The sequence below is a fragment of the Macaca thibetana genome, chromosome 5 (genome assembly GCF_024542745.1).
Source record: "Macaca thibetana thibetana isolate TM-01 chromosome 5, ASM2454274v1, whole genome shotgun sequence".
In the NCBI taxonomy this organism is placed as follows: Eukaryota; Metazoa; Chordata; class Mammalia; order Primates; family Cercopithecidae; genus Macaca; species Macaca thibetana.
In genome coordinates, this window is record NC_065582.1 from 108,427,148 (window position 1) to 108,446,599 (window position 19,452).

At 41.4% G+C, this 19,452-nt stretch overlaps 1 protein-coding gene across 1 annotated transcript in view; it reads left to right on the forward strand.

Annotated features, from left to right (window-relative positions):
• Positions 1 to 4,339: 4,339 nt before the first annotated feature.
• Positions 4,340 to 19,452, forward strand: part of CRACD (capping protein inhibiting regulator of actin dynamics) — a 279,136-nt gene continuing 264,023 nt past the window's right edge. Inside the window, exon 1 of the mRNA XM_050791867.1 lies at positions 4,340 to 4,387. The gene's annotated coding sequence lies outside the window, so the exon portion shown is untranslated. The remainder of the gene's footprint in view (positions 4,388 to 19,452) is intronic.

A 19,452-nucleotide genomic window follows, 5' to 3' on the forward strand; every position in this document is an offset into this window, starting at 1 on the left:
GAACATTTTCATCATCACCAAAAGAAGTCCCACACTGGCAGGGCACAGTGGCTCATGCCTATAGTCCCCGCACTTTGGGAGGCTGAGGCAGGTGGATCACTTGAGCCCAGGATTTCAAGACAAGCTTGGACAACACAGAGAAACCCCACGTCTACAAAAAAAAAAAAAAAAAAAAATTAGCTGGGTGTGGTGGCATGTGCCTATAGTCCCAGCTACTTGGAGGCGGAGGTGGGAGGATCACTTGAGCCCAGGAGGCAGAGGTTCTAATAAGCCAAGATCACACCACTGCCCTACAGCCTGGATGACAGAGCAAGACTGTGTCTCAAAAATAAAACAAAACAAAACAAAACAAAAAAAACACACACACAGAAAAGAAAAGAAAAGAAACCCCATACCCACCATACCCATTAACAGTCACTCTCCATTTACCCCAACTCCTCCTCCCCACAATCATAATCTACTACTATCTCTATAAATTCGACTGTCTGGACATTGATGCAAATGAAGTCATATCACATGTGGTCTTTAGAGTCTGGTTTCTTTCACTTAGTGTAATGTTGCATGCAAGGTTCATGCAGGTAGCGTGTATCTATCAGTCAGTACTTCCTTCCTTTCTATTGCCAAATAATGTTCCACTGCATGGATATCCACATTTTGTTTAATGTAGTCATTAGTTGATGGACATTTGAGTTGTTTCCACTTTTTGGCCATTCTAAATAATGCTGTTATAAACACTCATGTATACGTTTTTGTGTGGATATGTTTTCATTTCTCTTGGGTATGTATCTAGGAGTAGAATTGCTGGGTCATTGGTTATTCTACCATCAGAATATATGAAGTTTCCAGTTTCTCTATGTCCTCACCGACACTTGTGATTATTTGTCTTTTTTTATTATGACCACCCTAGGTGTGAAGTGGTGTTTCATTGTGATTTGGATTTGCAGTTCCCTGACGGTTAATGATGTTAAGCATCTTTTCATTTGCTTATTGGTCATTTGTGTATTTTCATTGGCGAAACGGCCATTCAAATCCTTTGACCATCATAAAATTGGGTTATTTGTGTTTTTATTATTGAGTGTTATGAGTTCTTTATGTATTCTCTATACAAGTCCCTTGTTAGATACAATATATGATTTGTAAATGTATTGTCCAATTCCGAGCATCATAGTTTCACTCACTTGATGATACCATGTGCAACATAAAGTTATACATTTTGATATTGTTTATTTTTCTCTTGCGTTCCTTGTGTTTTTGATGTCACATCTTAGAAACCATTGTCTAACTTAAGGACATGATTTATGCCTGTATTTTCTTCTAGGCGTTTTATAGTTTTAGCTCTTACCTTTAGATCTATGATCCATTTGAGTTAATTTTTTATATAGTGAGATAGGGGTCCAAATTGATTATTTTGCATAAAGATTTGCAGTTGTCTCCATGTTTTCTTCTGTTAGTATTTGCCTATTTTATTTTTCCATTACTTAATTTTCAGACACAATAATAATGATAATTTAAAATATATGTGAAATTGAACTGTTATTCCCATTTTACTAATTTGAGGAAATATCTGAAGTTAATTGAATTATCCAGTGGACTCATGCTGAGGGACAGAAAGTCATGGAAAGGGATGATACACACACATGGTGGATTACAGAAAGGAGAGGCTTTTGAAGTCCTTGGTCTAATTCAGCGTTTCTTAACCTTAGCACTATTGTCAATTGGGGCTGGATAATTCTTGGTTGTGGGGGCTGTTCTGGGCATTGTAAGATTCTTAGCAGCATCTCTGGCTTCTACCCAGTAGAAGCCCAGTAGTAGCACCTGCCATCCCCAGTGTAGACTACCAAAAATGTGTCCAAGACACTGCCAAATGTCTCCTACAATGCAAGTATCCCTAGAGCTGAAACTACTGGTCTAACTATGAAATTTATTTCCCACGTATTTTCTATAACCCGTCACACAGCAGTTAAATGGTTAAGTGTTAAAAAAAAATTCTAGATGTTCTGCATCTCTTTTTGTGTGTGTGTGTGTGTTTATGGCCTCTGAAAAATGTTTCCACTGGTGGGCAGTTAGCTATCGAAAAAGTGGACTGATACTTGCGGTTAGGGTGCCACGCAATCTTGTTATAGCCCTGGATATAGTTGCTATGAACCAATGTATTTGAAAAGTGAGGGAGAAAAGTACCTGTCAAAAGTGGTGCCTGATTGATTCCAATTTCTGAGGCCCATGAGACGCTAAGTCTAGTTGTTAGAATGCTCTAATATGAGCATCATTTCTCCAGAACTCCGGCAATATTTTTTGGGTGTATATCAATTGGGGTGCCTTGTCCTACAAAATGAAAAGATAGTAGACCTACATTTGACTTATGAACATTTGAATTTTTATATGAACATTTGTGTGTGTTTTCATGTAGATGGCAAGACCATAATATATACCAAGAACATGATCCCAGCTATATGTTCTGCGTAGATTTGATTTTTGGCTTCTGGGAACTTCTTTTTTTTTTTTTTTATTTTTATTTTGAGATGGAGTTTCTCTCTTGTCCAGGCTGGTGTGCAGTGGCGCGATCTCAGCTCACTGCAACCTCTGTGGCCCGGGTTCAAGCGATTCTCCTGCTCCTGAGTAACTGGGATTACAGGGATGCGCCACTACACCCAGCTAAGTTTTGTATTTTCAGTAGAGACGGGGTTTTGCCAAGTTGTCCAGGCTGGTCTTGAACTCCCGACCTCAGGTGATCCGCCCGCCTTGGCCTCCCAAAGTGCTGGGATTACAGGTATGAGCCACCGCGCCCGGTCAGCTTCTGGGAACTTCTATCGCTACTAGAATCAAATCAAAAGAAATCTGTTCAACCCTTTCTAAAACTCTACATTATTCTAATTTGGAATAAAGCAGACATAGTTTAGGATATGTACGCACTAAACTAAATAGCTATAGTCACCAAAATACAACTTCATATATTATACTGATATTTGATTTAAATGTTTATCTAGAATAAACCAGTTGGATAAGGTAACATGCCCTAGATTCTCCCAGTCAGAACGTTGCTCCTTTAAGTCATGCAGTAAAATTACTAGTGCTTGGCCAACAAGGTGAAACCCCTTCTCTACTAAAAACACAAAAATTAGCTGGGTGTGGTGGCGGGCGCCTGTAATCCCAGCTACTCAGAAGGCTGTGGCAAGAAAATCGCTTGAACCCGAGAGTCGCAGGTTGCAATGAGCCGAGATCGCGCCACTGCACTCCAGCCTGCGCAATGAGAGAAACTCCATCTCAAAAAAGAAAAGAAAAAAGAAATCACTAGTGCTGTTTTTGGCATTTGGGACATCTGGCTCAATACTGGGTATATTTTAGGGCTATATTTCGTATTTTGTATCTTTGGTCGTTTTGCTTTAAAATTTCCTGTTTAATAATGATACTCAATTATTTTTAGCATCCTTGCATATATAGTAAACTAAAGAGATCTCCAGAGACTGATTTCCAGTAGTTGCATTGGCATAGTGATAGCAAAAAGTATGAAGGAAAAGTATTGTTCTCTTCGTTAGCCCACAAAAGGAGAAGATAAGTAATTATTTTGCTTAAAGCATAAATAATCAATATTTAATTTCATTATGGCTGGGGACAATAATGCCCAATGTCAATGTCACTCCGTTCAGATGTACAGCGACTCAGCAAAGCAATTTCTAGCCTTTCTATTTCTAGGTGGCATTTTCCAACTTACTCAACTCTCAGGAGTCCCAGTGCCATTTATTATGGTTGGGACTCCGCAGGGCGAAACTTCCCCTGGGTTCCCGGTATCTCTTATTAGTGTGGCTACTGCGCGTAACAGGGGCCGAATTCGCATCCGGTGGGGTGGTGACTGATGGTCCAATGTTCTTGCCCCACGCAGGATGAGCCTCGCTGTGAGCCCACCACTGTAACCTCAGACCCCACGCGTTCAGCCCTCCCTCGAGTCAGGCTTTGCAGAAGCCGGGGGGCACTGGTCAACCCCACGCCCCTCCTTCGGGCCCGCTCCAGGTTTCTGGGCACCCCTGGGGAGGGGAGCCATCCGGTGCGCGCCACTCCCGGAGGGCGCGAGAAGGAAGCCGGCGCCTCGCGCTCAGCGGTCCTTGGGCTAAGCCGGGCGGGGCGGCGGCGCGGGTCCGAGCGCCCGGGGCGCCGGCGGAGCATGTGACCACGCCTCGCGGGGCCGGGCGCGCAGTGCCGCGCGGTGGCGGCAGTGGGGAGAGCAATGGAGGCCACGGCCGACTGAGAGGCGGGTGCGCTGCTGGTGCTGCTGCCGCGGCGGCTGCTGATGCGGAGGCTGCAGCGCGCAGTGCCGCCGAGTCCGCCGCCCGCCCGGGACCGCCGGTCGCCGGCCAGCCGCTCTGCCAGCCGGAGCGCCAGGCAGGGACCTCAGGTGAGCGCCTGCTCGGCCCGCGGCCGGAACCAGACAATGGGGACAGGGGCGGGCTTTTCCCCTCCACTCGTGCCCCTCTGGGCCGGGCCCCCGCGGCGGCCCGGGACTCCAGGGGACCTGGCCCCGGGGGCGTGGGCTCGGCGCGGCGGGCGGTGGACTTCAGGGCGGCGTCCCAGCGTGGGAGGTGCGGACCCTCCCCGAGGAACCTGCGCGCGGCTTGCGCGCTTTGGAACCTGCCGCCAGGCTGCGCCCCGGGAACTTGCGGAGAACATGGGACCTCGCCTGCCTTCTCCCCTTACCGCGCCTCGGCATCCTGTCCCCGAGTCCCTGGCTCGGTCCCGACCGCGGCGGGGGCCAGAGCCAGACCTCGCCGTCCGGGATCGCGGACGCTGTTCGGGCTGAGCCCTCTCCCCACCGCCCCCGGAGCTGCATTGCTTTGTTTAACCTCTGCCAGACCGTTTCGCACAAACTCTTGTTGCCCCAATTCTGATGAGCCGCCAGTTTGATGGCTGAGGCAAGACAAAGGTTTCCCCTGTTTACTAAGGGCCGGGGCCAGGAGACTGCGCGCTGCCCGTGGTGTAAAATGTGTTTTCCTTATCTTCGGCCAGGGCTTGTTGCGATGGTTTTCCTGGCGCTATAACCGTCCTTTCTTGCAGAGCTCTGTAGTGGCGAGATTGGACCTCCTAACCCTACGGATACGGTGGGTGGGGTATGGCTTTTCTTTTTTTTTTTTTCATGATTATCAGTAAACAGAAGCCGACTTTGAATTTTATAATATGTGTTCTTGAGTTAGAGACATCGTAATCATTTTCTGAATTCTGAATTTTAAGAGAGGATATATATTTCAAGACAGATTCAGTGGAGGGGGATGGGGAAGAAAACCCAGTAAGTACGACCATGTGTTGTGAAATTTTAATACGGTTTTAGGAATAATGGCTGGGAAACTGATCTGGTGTAGGTGAGGGAGGGAGTGTGTGTGTGTGCGTGTGTGTGTATGTGTGTGTATTGGGGGTGGTAAGTGGTGGTGGCGGCGAGGGAGTGGTTAGAATACAAAGGATAAGGCAGTTTTAGAAAAAGATTCTTAGTAAATATCCTGTGGCAAATTTTTGATTCATTAAGTGGTGAGTTAAATCAATGTTTCCTTTTAAAATCACCTATAGTAATTGTGAAATTGTATAAAAAATGGTTTACAGTTCTTTGGCATTGTTTGTGACTCAGGAATCTGAATAAAACAGTCAATTTTGAGTAATTTTTAGAAAGTCAACAAAGAAAAGAGTCCTTCACTACTATCGCCTTTATCCTTTGGGAAAAGGGAATCCTTGTTCAGTATATTCAAGAGAAAATTGCCTATATGAAAAAAATTTCAAAGGCAGCTTTGAAAAAGAAACATTTTGAAAAATGTAATATGGTTGCATTACAGATCACTTCAACTCAGAAGTGGGCAGGGAAAAAATCATGCTACTGGATCGCCCTTTCCACTGTTGATTATTTAAAATGCATTTTATTCAAAAGCTTAATTTTGCAGTCATCTCTAACACATTGAGAAACTTTCACTCTAAAGACTTAGCAGTACTTACCGACCACTGAATTTGGAGGAGGAAGCTAACACCAACTTGACAATAGGCAATTGGTGTGAGAAACAAAAGCTAGCTCTTCATAATAGTTCATAGTTCTTCATAAACTACAAAGCACTATAATAAATGGAAGTTATTATTATCGCTAGATGAGGAAGCTGTGTTTTACAGTTTTTCTCTTACCCAATTTCAGACCAATTAGTTGACATTAATTTGAAATTCTCCAGGGCAAGAGACAATCTTTTAGTCTTTTTTTGTGGTCTATATTTCTGATCTGGCACACAGTAGGTGTTCAGTATGTAGTTGTGGAAAGAAAGAATGAATAGGTGAAAAAAATACAAGTGGTTAAAATGTGTACAGATGGAATTTGTTTATTTCTTTTTATTCAGTGAACATTTACTGAAGGCCTACTGTGTGCCGAGAACTGTGCAGAGGTTTTCCACATATAGTTTATGAAAGCTTGGTGACCTTCCTTTTTCAGTCATAGTTGATGTGTGTTTCTTCCAAGAATGGGGCCTCTTGGGTGGTTTTTTTCATCGTTTTTAATCGTCTCCGGTAACTGAGTAGCACAATAGAACATTTCACTTGTTGTATGTGCATGTAGTTTCTCACAATGGCCTGTGGGGAGGCAGGGCAGATATTATCATTCCCGTTTTGTAGGTGAGGAAATCCAGACATGGCGAGATTAAATGACTTGCCAGCTCCTTGCCACTAAAGCAACAATGCCAGGGACAGAAGCTGGATCTCACGCCCAGAGCTTTCTCCCATGAATCACACAACCTTCTCCAGGAGACACTGTACCCCCAGAAAATCACACTGGAATTAGACCTCATGAGAAAGTCTACCTTTTGGGTAACTTTTACCTAAAGAAAAGGTACATTTTGCAACCTAGTACTTATGGGAGTGGTTAAATACACAAGTTCTCGAGGTAGGTGATTGAATTTGAGCATTGACTTTACTAGCTACTAGCTCTGCATCCTTGACAAGTGATTTAATCTAAGCCTCAGTTTCCTCATCTGTAAAATGGAGGAAGTAATCCTACTTAGAACATTTTTGTGAGGATCAAATAAAATAATGTGGGCATAGCACAATGTTTAGTACAAACTAAGCACTCAGTGTCAGCTAATTTTTATTTTCATTATTTTAATGTAAAGCAATGGCTTTTAAACTTTTTTTTGTTTTTGTTTTTGTTTTTTAAGAGATGAGTTCTCACTGTGTTGCCCAGGCTGGTCTCAAGCAATTTTCCTGCCTTGGTCTCCCAAAATACTAGGATTACAGGTGTGAACCACTGCGCCCAGCCTAAACTTTTATTTTTGCACAGTAAGAGATGCATTTTACTTTGCCACCCAGTATACGATACGTTGTAAATATCTGTAATTTAAAAATTCATGAAGTAATGCTTAGACTTGGAATGTGCAGTGCATTCTTACATTTTTTTATTCTATTTTATTTAAAAAATGCTGGTTGAGATCGCTAAATGATTTCACATCCCATTAATGGGTCAGGAACTACACTTTGAAAAGCACTTATGAAGGATAATCAGGTTAAGTGCATTTAAGAAAACTCTGTTGTTGAATCTTTATATTTTTTTCTTCGAATGGTTTACAACATCAGTTGGAATTTGAATACTAAATTACACTTAAAAATAGGTTCTTAAACATTTCTTGGGAATTACGATGATGTATTGAGTATCATGGTCATGTTACTGTGTGCTAAGCAGTCTATTTATATATGTTATCTAATTTAGTTCTCACAACAGCCCTATAAGTAGGCCTTGTGTTTACATTTGATAATTGAAATTAAGACTCAGAGAGTTTTTTATTAACTTGCCCAAGGTCCTAAATTTAGAGAGGGATGAAGCAAAGATTCAAACTGAGTTCTCTCTGATCCTAAAGCCTGTCTGCCCTCTTAACCCCCACGCTTTCTGTTGTTCCCTTATAGTGATTTCTGAAGATGTTTCCTTCCTTCCTTAACATAAATTTGATTGTCGATATTGAGAATTTACATTGTGGTACATCTTTTATAGTTTCCTTTGAAATGACTCATTTCAAGTCAGTTTTCAACTTGGGGAAGTTAAGGAAGCATAATGTAATTCTTTCTGGCTTTAGCTGGTCTTTGATGTAAATATTTTGTAATAGCTTCTCAGGTTTTTGTGATAGAGTCAATTAATTGGTCATTTTTATTGAGCACCCAAAGGTTTAATATATCTTCCTTAGAGACATGAAATAGCTGTGTAACTATAAAAATACTTCATTACGAATGAATGTCAGCTTTTGTTGAGGCACAAAATGAAGCCTTACGAGCTACAAAAGAGTACTTTATAGTGTATTGATTGGTCTTAAAATCACAAGGCAGTAAAAGTATTTACTTTGTAAATTACTTTAAGAAACCACCACCAACTATCCTATTATCATTTATTTTTTGTTTGGTTTTTCAGTTCTTTACACGTTTCCTATGTGTATTTCTAGCAGTATTTTAATTTTAATATTTTGATATTTCTAGGACTTCCCTCTTTGAAACATATTGTCAAGAAGAATTAAGGTATTTTTAAGGAAATATATTTTATAAATAATACTTAGAATACACAAATAGATGCTTTTATATAATAAAGGCAAATTTCACTTTTTTTTGCATTTATATCTTCTAGATTAAAACTCTTACGGTGTCTGGTTTGCATTATTGCTATTATATGTAGGAGTGTAACTCATAAATAACGTGATTACCAGGTGCCTAAAAATGTATAAATATGTCACTGCTCTTGCATTATAGCTTGGGATACTCCTATGTGCATGGGGCTTTAAACTTTTAACCATATATTTAAACAGTTTATTTGTTGAATTAAGGTTAGTGTTTTCAAAGCTGACAATTTAAAAATCTGAATTTGTGTAGATCATGATGATATGTTAGACAAAGAACAGCAGTTTCATGGTTTATGTGGTTTGAATAGCCATATGTTTCTGTTCATCAGTCATTTTTTATTAAGATGTGATGTAAACAAATATAGATATAGTTGCATTTGTTTTTGAACATCAGATTTCATCCTTAGGCTGGCCCTCAAAATATTACTTTGCCTCTAATGATATTGTGGACAGTTGCAGCAAGCCTGTGTTTTATGCTTATTTTATTAATTCTGTCTACCACTTGACCCTTAGTGGATTGTTACAGTTTTTGTGAGCATCAGGACATGGCCCACCTATTGAATGGTCATTGTCATTTGCATGTTCAGGCAGATACAAAACTTGGCTACCTTTACATTTTGTGTCCTGCTTATTCTTTTATTCATTTGTGTTTTTTTAAATTTATTTATTAGGGTCTTGCTCTGTCACCCAGACTGGAGTGCAGTGATGTAACCATGGCTCACTGCAGCCTCTACCTCCTGGGCTCAAGTGATCCTCCTAGCTCAGCCTCCTGAATACCTGAGACCACAGGCACATGCCACCACATCTGGTTATTATTTTTTATAGAGATGTGGTGTCTCTCTGTTTCCTAGGCTGGTCATGAACTCTTGGGTTCAAGTGATCTACCTACCTTGCCTCAGCCTCCCAAAGTGCCGGGATTGCAAGCATGAGCTGCCACTCAGGGGCTCCTTTTTATCCTGATGTGAAAATTCATAGAAATAAGAACAAAATCAATGTAGATATTAATTTGTTCTGGTGGCTTTAAGGCAGATGCATATGCATATTTTAGGTTTACATAGATGTATAATTTTCACATATATATGAGAAGTACCAGATTATAAACTCTTCTCTAAAGTAAAAAAATACATTTTAAGTAACTCTGTGGAAAAGAAAAACTGAGTAACAACCCTGAAGAGATGTTTTTGTAGTCACATGTTATCAGACATATTTAAGAAGCCAAATAGAACAACCATATGTAAAAGCTTTTATATGTGAAAAAGTGATACCATTTAAAATGTCAAAAATGGAAACATAAATATTTCAGTCAGATTTTAACGTCTTCACCAAGTCTTTCAGGTGTTTTTAGTGTTTTTCAAGTGGCGTACTTTGGGGATTAAGACGAAATGTCAAAAAACTTGCTTTTGAAACTGGTACTGTATTCAATATGAAGTGAGGAAAAGACAGAAACTGCATCCCTGAAACACTTTAAAAAATATTTCAATCAGAAGTAAATACTTGGGAGGCCGAGACGGGCGGATCACAAGGTCAGGAGATCGAGACCATCCTGGCTAACATGGTGAAACCCCGTCTCTACTAAAAATACAAAAAAACTAGCCGGGCGAGGTGGCGGGCGCCTGTAGTCCCAGCTACTCGGGAGGCTGAGGCAGGAGAATGGCGTAAACCTGGGAGGCAGAGCTTGCAGTGAGCTGAGATCCGGCCACTGTACTCCAGCCTGGGCGACAGAGCGAGACTCCGTCAAAAAAAAAAAAAAAAAAAAAGAAAAAGAAGTAAATACTTAGTCCACTAGAAACGGTTGTTAGAATGGAATTTAAGAGCAGGTAGCAACTGCTAAGAGGAATTCAAAAAAGGAAGGACAACTTGCTAAAAAGGCATTTTGGTTTGTACCAGGGAAGGTAAGAACGACCTTATCTGGAGGCCCAGTGGCCTCACCCCACTCACCTGGGGAGGGATTGGCTGGCAAGAAGGAAGATAAGGAGACAGGGAGGGGGAAACAGGTTACCTGAAAACTTGATTATTATTTAAATCTAGGATAAGCCGGATTCAGGGAATAATCTGTGAAAATTCTAGTATATAATTGTTAACCCTTTGTTAACAATGGGCTGTTTCCTCACTTGGGAGAAATTAAAAGGAGAGGCCATAGTCCCAAGATCACCATTTTTGAAAGAGGAAGCATCATTACTCCAAACGCCATTGCCAATACCATTTATGGTCTCAGGTGGGGGCCACAGCTAATGTTCTTAGGGAAGACTGTGACAGATCAGCAGGGCTGTTAAGACACTGCTGAATTCCAGGCTGCCCTAAATGACTGCAGTCAGGATTTTTCTTCATTTTGAAAAGTTTTTAGTACATTTAGAATGACTTTTTCTCCACCAGAGTGTCATTGTGACAGAGGCAGTGGTCTTTCCTGGCTTTATTTATGATGCAGCTGGCCATGCAAGTTTGTGATGGGTTAACTGTCTTCTAGAGTTAATGAGGTCAGGGTCACAGGTTCAATTCTTGGGAAGGCCAGTTAGCTTTGCTTTGTTCTGTGAGCGCAAATTGTACTCTTAACCCAGGCCAGCCATCTGGTGAAGGCAGATCATTGATCACAAAGGCATTAATAAGCAAGACAGTGTGGGAGCAGCAGCCCGAACCTTTCTCATAGATGTTGAGTAATTAGAGAAACAATTCCAAAAGCATGTGCACATTTGTATTATTTTTATAGCATGATCTTAATAGATAGAAGATAACATGGTTATCAAATATTTTTCTTTGCCATTTCTGTTGAACTTTCATCTGAACAGTTGTCTTTTCAAGTTATGATTTTTGAGCTGTCTCATTCATTCAGTAGTTATACTTATGTTCTGAGTATTCTTAATCTCCCTGGAGGTTTATAGGACAGTGACTGTGGCAGTGAGAACAGTCATGCTAAAAGCAGTACATCAGACCACTTAGTTGTTTACAAATCCAATTCCACTGAATTTAAAAAGTTTTTAAAAAGTAAAACACCATTTTGAATGAGGATGAACAGACTAGGAATTTTAAGAAAATGCTTTATACTTGTTCTAAGTAGACCTCCATCTGAAAATCTGTCATTCCTTTTATTAAAATAACTTCTAGTGTTAAGAGAGATATCAGAGATCACCTAGGCCTGTGCTGCCCTATGCAGTCCTGCTGGTCCCGTGTGGCTAGTCCGAATGCAGATGTGCTGTCAATTTAAATACATACTAGGGCCAGCGCTGTGGCTCACACCTGTAATCTCAGCCTTTGGGAGGCCAAGGCCAGGAATTCTAGACCAGCTGGGCAACATGGCAAAACCCTGTCTCTATCAAAAAAAAAGAAACAAAAAACCCTCCCCCTGAAAAACCGAAGTTAACTGGATATGGCAATGTGTGTCTGTGGTCCCAGTTACTTGGGGCTGAGGTGGGAGGATTGCTTGAGCTTAGGAGGTTGAGGCTACAGTGAGCCTGTCTCCAAAATAAAATAAAATAATAAAATAAAATAAATAAAATAAAATAAAATAAATAAAATAAAATAAAATAAAATAAAAAATAGTGCTGGGCCCCATAGCTCATGCCTATAATCCCAACACTTTAGGAGACTGAGGCAGGTGGATCACTTGAGCCCAGGGATTGGAGACCAGCCTGGGCAACAAGGTAAAGCTTCGTCTCTATTTTCTTTTTTAAAAAAACAATGTACTGGATTTGAAACATTTGGTGTGAAAAGAGAATGCAAAATATGGCATTAATAGTTTTTTAATGTTGATCCCATGTTGAAGTAATAGCTTTGACTATGTTGGATTGAATAAAATATTGTTAAAATTAATTTTACCATTTTTTACTTTTAAAATATTATCTACTGAGAAATTTAAAATTACATATTTGGCTGACATTTGTGGCTTGCATTATGTTTCTGTTGGGCAGTGCTGGTCTAGTCCCACTCTCATTTTACTGATGAGAAGGCTAAGGCTCAGAGGTGAAGTAACTGAGCTGAATTCTTTCCATTGCCTGTAGTCTCTCCCTGCTAATAGGTTAGGGGCTCAGGAAGAATGGAACTCTGAACCACAAGAGGACCATTTAGTGCATGGCAGTTGTATGTTGCAAGATATGTGCCTAAGCCATTGCCTGTTAGGTGTTTACTAGTTGTGTGTGTGTATGTGTATATTCCCTGTGCCAGTTGTGTGTGTACACACATACACAGGGTGGAGGGCTTTGTTTATTTATAATGTTGACGTTTAGGCTTAGTTTTACCTTCCTCTGTAGGTCAGAGGTCTTGCATTAAAATATTAGACATTAACAGTTGTGACAGGGGTAAATAAGATATGGTGCTCATATAAGTCAGCACTTTCATGTACTTCTTATTACCAAGAGAATTTCAGATAGGTTTTTTTTTTTTGAGATGGAGTCTCACTCTGTCACTCTGGCTAGAATGCAGTGGCACAGTCTCAGCTCACTGCAACCTCTGTCCCCTAGGTTCAAGTGATTCTCCTGCCTCAGCCTCCCAAGTAGGTGGAATTACAGGTGTGCGCCACCACACCCGGCTCATTTTTTGTATTTTTAATAGAGATGGGGTTTCACCATGTTTGCCAAGCTGGTCTTGAACTCCTGACATCAAGTGATCCACCCACCTGAGCCTCCCAAAGTGCTAGGATTACAGGCATGAGCCACAGTGCCGGGGTGCAGTGGCACCATCTCGGCTCACTGCAGCCTCCACCTCCCAGGTTCAAGCGATTCTTCTGCCTCACCCTCCTGAGTACCTGGGATTACACGCCTGGCTAATTTTTGTATTTTCAGTAGAGATGGGGTTTCATCATGTTGGCCAGGCTGGTCTCGAACTCTTGCGCTCAAGCCATCCCCCTCCTTGGCCTCCCAGAGTGCTGGGATTACAGGTGTGAGCCACCGCACCTGGCCTCAGATAGTTTTGAGATAGGCTTGATGGACAAAGCAGCAATGCTTTCAGGCTGAATCATTTCTGAAAGGAGGAGAGCTGAGATGAAGGGAGGTTGTTTGTATGTGTTCTGAAGAAAGCATATGAACCATGAGTGACTTGTTTCTTAACCACAGATGCTCCTGACATTCCAATCTGGAAAGAATAACCAGGGTTGGCTGGTGCAAAAGCCATGACCTCAGAATGTAGGCTTCCTGTCAGTTTTGTGAGCATAATGGTCTTTAACTAGCAAGATAAAGAGGAGGAGAACTTTATGATCAAAATATTTTGTCTGCTATTTTTAGTTGAGATTTTTATTTCCTAATCAACATAGGCAGCTCACATGTGACTGTAGTGATTAGCATCTTAAAGATGTTTACTTTATGCAGCTTCTGCTCTAGACTTTCTTTTTGGCCCATGCAGAGTCCCAAGTCACTTAATTTGTTATCAGTGGCCCAGTGACAACTAGTGAACAACAGTTTTGTCAGGGAACCTCTGACACTTCAATTAATTTCATAATCCATACTAGATATTAACCTTTATGAATTTGTCCATTTAGAAGGGCCACTGTACATTGTGAAGGTTGGTGGAATGTTGGTTTGTAAAAATATTTACAGATTATCATTTTTCTTTTTTTTTGTCTGTTACAACCCCGGTTGATCTTGGATATAGACAAATAAAGCAAGACAGCAATCTCTGAATGGTTACCTTCAAGCAGGCAAAATAAGTAACTGTGTCCTTTGTTTTGAAGTTTAATGAAGATTTCCAGTGAGGCTTGGTGGTGCCTGTCCGTAGTCCCAGCTACTCAGGAGGCTGAGGTGGGTGGATCACTTGAGCCTGGGAGTTTGAGACCAGCCTGGGCAACAAGACCAAACCCCACCTCTATAAAACAGACAAACAAACCAACCAACAAACAAAAAACAAACACCCCCCGCCCCCCTCCCCCCCACACACAAATTGGCTGGGCATGGTGGTGTGTTTCTGTGGTCCCAGCTACTCTGGAAGGTTGAGGCTACAGTGAGCCGAGATTATGCCACTGAACTCCAGCCTGGGTGACAGAATGATACCTTGTCTCAAAAAAAGAAAAGAAAATTTCCATGTCCATCCACATCCCACTCAGCCAGGCATGATAAACGCATTTTCTCTCATGTCAACAAACCTGTACTGAACATATACCATGTATTGGGTGCCATGGGCGTAGTATGACAAGAACAGGAGTTGGAGAAGTACAGATTGCTTGAATGTGACAATGGTAGGTCTCGGCCCAAAGTATTTTGTTGTGCTTTCTTTTTTTTCTTTTTTGAGACAGGGTCTCACTCTGTCGCCCAGGCTTGAATGCAGTGGCATGATCTCAGTTTACTGCAACCTCCACCTCCCAGGTTCAAGCGATTCTTGTGCCTCAGCTTCTCGAGTAGCTGGGATTACAGGCATGCGCCACCACACGTGGCTAATTTTTGTATTTTTAGTAGAGAAGGAATTTTGCCATGTTGGCCAGGCTGGTCTTGAACTCTTGGCCTCAAGTGATCCGCCTGCCTCGGCCTCCCAAAGTGCTGGGATTACAGGTGTGAGCCACTGCACCTGGCCTGTAACTTCTCACTTGAAAAAAGAAAATACGGCATTCTGGCATAGTTGCCGAACAAATACATTATGAAGTGTGCTTTTTCAGAATTTGCTAGCTGATTTCATGGGCTGCCATGTTTAATGACATATCCCCTTTCTAACAGTATCAGATTTCGTTCCTTTGGGTTACTGGGGCAGTCAGTTAGGACGTTGGGAGTCGTACTGAACGTGGAGGAGTGGCGCGTGTCCTGTTTCCTTCTCGCCTCCCTACTCCAGCTGTTGATGCCAGGTACTGTGGAGTTGCTAGAGAATGTAAAAATAAAGAACTCATAGTCCATCTAGTAAAGAAGAAAGGGCTGAATTTCAAGTGGACTGCAGTGAACAAAGTGCTATGAGAGCACAGGGAGGCAGTGAGTACTGGTGATAGGGTAGAATAGGGGAAGATCAGGAGGAAGCTCACAGGGGAAGTGATATTTGAGCTGGGCCTTGGAGAAGGAGTAGAAATGTACAGATGGAGACGGGGTGGAGAGGTATGCCAAAGGTAGGGGCAGAGTGAGCAAAAATTTGGGAAGCATGGTAGCTCTGGTGTAGTGAGGTGGCAGGAACGTCAGGCATGGAGGGGAGGGGCAGGAGACAAGACTAGAAAAGTGGGCCAGGAACAATTTGGAGAGATTGAAAAGACAGAAGAGTGTTGCAATGGACGGAATGTTTTTGTCTCCCCAAAATTCATATGTTGAGATCCTAAGCCCCAAGGTGATGGTATTAGGAAGTGGGGCATTTGGGAGGTGATTATAATGGTTGTGAGGGTGGAATCCTGATGAACAGGATAAGTGCCCTTATAAAAGAGACCAGAGAGAGCTCCCTCACCTGTTCAACCATGTGGGACACAGCAGGACTATACCATCTATAAGCCAGGAAATGGACCTTCACCGGACGTCAAATCTGCCAGCTCCTTGATCTTGGACTTCCCAGCCTCCAGAACTGTGAGAAGTAGATTTCTGTTGTTTATAAGCCACCCAGTCAATGATATTTTGTTACAGCAGCCTGTATAAACTAAGACCAGTACTGACACTTGGGTAATGGAGAGCTGTCAGAGCAGGGAGCAGCATAATCACATTGACTTTGAAGGGTGACTAGGAGTTAAAAGACCTGGCTCTAAGGCCCGGCTTTTTCTTCACTTTTCTGAGCATCAAATCTCTCTCTCTCGCTCTCTCTCTCTCTTTTGAGGCAAGGTCTTGCTCTGTCACCCAGGCTGGAGTGCAGTGGCGCAATCATGGCGCACAGCAGCCTCGACCTCCTGGGCTCAAGGGATCCTCCTACCTCAGCCTCCCAAGTAGCTGGGACTATAGGCACTCACCACCATGCCCGCTAGTTTTTGTAATTTTTTTGTAGACATGGGGTCTTGCCATGTTGCCTAAGATAGTCTTGAACTCCTGGCCTCAAGTGATCCACCTGCCTTGGCCTCCCAAACTGCTGGGATTATAGACATGAGCGCTACTATGCCTGGCCCAAATATCTCATGTATTAGGTGAAAGAGTGGGGCAGGTATTATCTAGTTGGCTAGTAAACAGATAACAGTAATTTCCACGTTACTCTGCGTGAGTCACTGTTGTGGGTATTGGGATACAGACAGGATCCCTGCACCGTGGGGATGACATTCTGGTGGGAGGGAGAGATAATAAACAGTGGCAAATTGTGTATGTATACATAAGTATATAATATACCATCAGGTTGTGGTAAGTGCTATAAAGAAAGTAAAGCCAGGTGAATGAAGTAAAAAGTAGTGCTGTTTCTAGATAGAGTAGCCCAGAGTGCTTTGAATAGAATAGATGCCATAAGAATATTTGGAATCTCTTCCAGATCCAGCATTGTAGGTCTAATTAAGTGAAAAGTTATGGGAATTCAGTCTCTTCAACATTGATTAAAATCAGTTTTCAAATAGATGTAGTTGTTAGAGTTTGGATTAGTTCCACCAACATGGTTGCTGACGGGCAGAATGTTTTTTGCACTTCCATCTTTCAAATAGCTTAAGTATAGCATCATCTCATTTTAAAAAACAGTTTCTTCAATGTCATGAAAAAAATACCACTTGTGTTGGTAATTTGGATCCTACTTCTTTTTTCTCAGCACATTATTCATCCCAAATTTTGAGGCTTGTGGAAGGAGGAAGATGCTGACATTTAAGCAACCAGATTTAAGGCAGTTGTTCAATATATTAAGTAGCTCTTCTAAGTTATTTTAATATAAATTAAAATTAAATGGGAGCTCTGGGACAGCCCTCTTTTAATTACAATTGGAATGCATCTTAGGAGACCATTCTGTCTCTTATAATCATAACAGTGTCATTATGATTTTTTTAAGAAGAATCACTAATTAGCTGGGTCTATCCTGAGGTCTTCTAGTTTGGTTTATAGATGATTCTTGTTGAATCAAGTGGAAGGCTGAGCCATGTGAACATTCATCCTTGGCCCTAAACCTTTTTCTTGGTGATACAAAATGGTTCAGCAGTAATCAGCAGTAGAAAGGTATGCTTAAAACCGGCTTTTTCTTTATGTGAGATACCAGGTTGAGCAAACTGGATTTACCTTTCATTGAGGATTATTCACGTGGAATTTTAAATGGATTTCCTACAAATTCTGTCCACAGTGTTGGGAAGCTATAGTGGTAGACTGTAGTTTCTGAGCTAACATAAGATGTGATCTCTGACCTTCTGCTGACATGGAATCCAGGTTATGTTGCTTTGTTTCCTTGGATGGGAGTTCACAGTGAAACTAGCCGTGCCTGAATTATTTAATTCATCTTCTCCTTGAAGATGGTTGCAAGGAATTTTTATAGAACCGAATGCCTTACAAATTTGGGGCTTGCAAATGTATTTCTGTTCTTTCTTCATTTTCCCTTTTGCTGAAGATAGAAACACCTCCTGGGTCTTTGGTTCAGCCTGCTGTTGTTTACAGTCCCTGCTGTAGATTACCTCACTCTGCCAGTCCCTGTCGTAATGTGATTTATCTTTTTAAAATTAAATTCTCATCATAATTCCCTCAGGCATCTGTCTTCCTCAGAAAGTTTGGTTATTTTATATAGAACTTAAGCAAAGAAGGGAGGAAGAAAGGAAAGGCAGGAAGGAAGGGAAGAAAGAAAGATGAAAAGAAGTTCTGTTTGGATACTGTGCTAACAGGTCATATTGGGCTTATTTATTAGATCTACATTTCTAGTATTCTTTTTTTTTTCCTTCAAATGTTAATTTTTTTTTTTTTTTTTTTTTTTTTTTGAGACAAGGTCATACTCTGTTGCCCAGGCTGGTGTGCAGTGGTGCGATCATGGTTCACTACAGCCTGGACCTCCTGGGCTCAAGTGATTCTTCTGCCTCAGCCTCTCAAGTAGCTGGGATCACAGGTGTGAACCACTGTGCCCAGCCAAAAAATTTTGTTATTGTGATAAAATATATATAACAGAAATTACCACCTTAAACATTTTTAAGTGGACAGTTCATTGGCATTAAGTATATTCACAGTGTCAAGCAGGCATCACCACTGTCCATTTCCAGAACTTTTTCATCATCTCAAATAGAAATTCTGAACCCATTAAACAACAACTCCTCATTGCTTACCAGGGGCAGCCCCTGGTAACCTCTGTTCTATTTTCTGTCTCTATGGATTTACCTGTTACATAACTGGGATCTCACATAAGTGGGATCATAGAATGTGTGTCTCATTTCAGGTCACATGTTTTTAAGGTTCATCCATGTTGTAGCATCAGATTCCATTGTATGACTTTCTTAAAAAAATGAAATTTTCTGTTGATAAATATTTGGGTTGTTTCCACCTTTGGGCTACTCTGAGTAATGCTGCTGTGAACGTTGGTGTACAGATATCTGAGTTCTGCTTTCTCTCCTTTTGGATATATACAAAGGAATGGAATTGCTGGATCAAATTGTAATTTTATTTGTAATCAAATTGTAATCAAATTGTAATTGTAATTGTAATTTTTACATTTTGAGGATCCACTAAAGTGTCCTCAAATGGTGCAGCAACTGCACCATTTTACCTTCCCAACAGCAATGCACACACAGCATTTCAATTTCTCTATATCCTCACCAATTCTTGTTTCCTGCCTTTTGATAATAGCCATCCTAATGGATGTGAAGTGGTGTCTCAGTTTGGTTTTGATTTGCAACTCCTTGATGGCTAATGATGTGTGCTTATTGGCGATAAGTATAGCTTCTTAGGAGAAACGTCTGTTCAAGTCCTTCGCCCATTTTTGAATGGGGTTGTTTATTTGTCGTCGAGTTGTAGGAATTCTTTATGTATTCTGGACATCAATCAGTCTTTTTTTTTTTTTTGAAATGGAGTCTTGCTCTGTCACCCAGGCTGGAGTGCAGCGACATGAT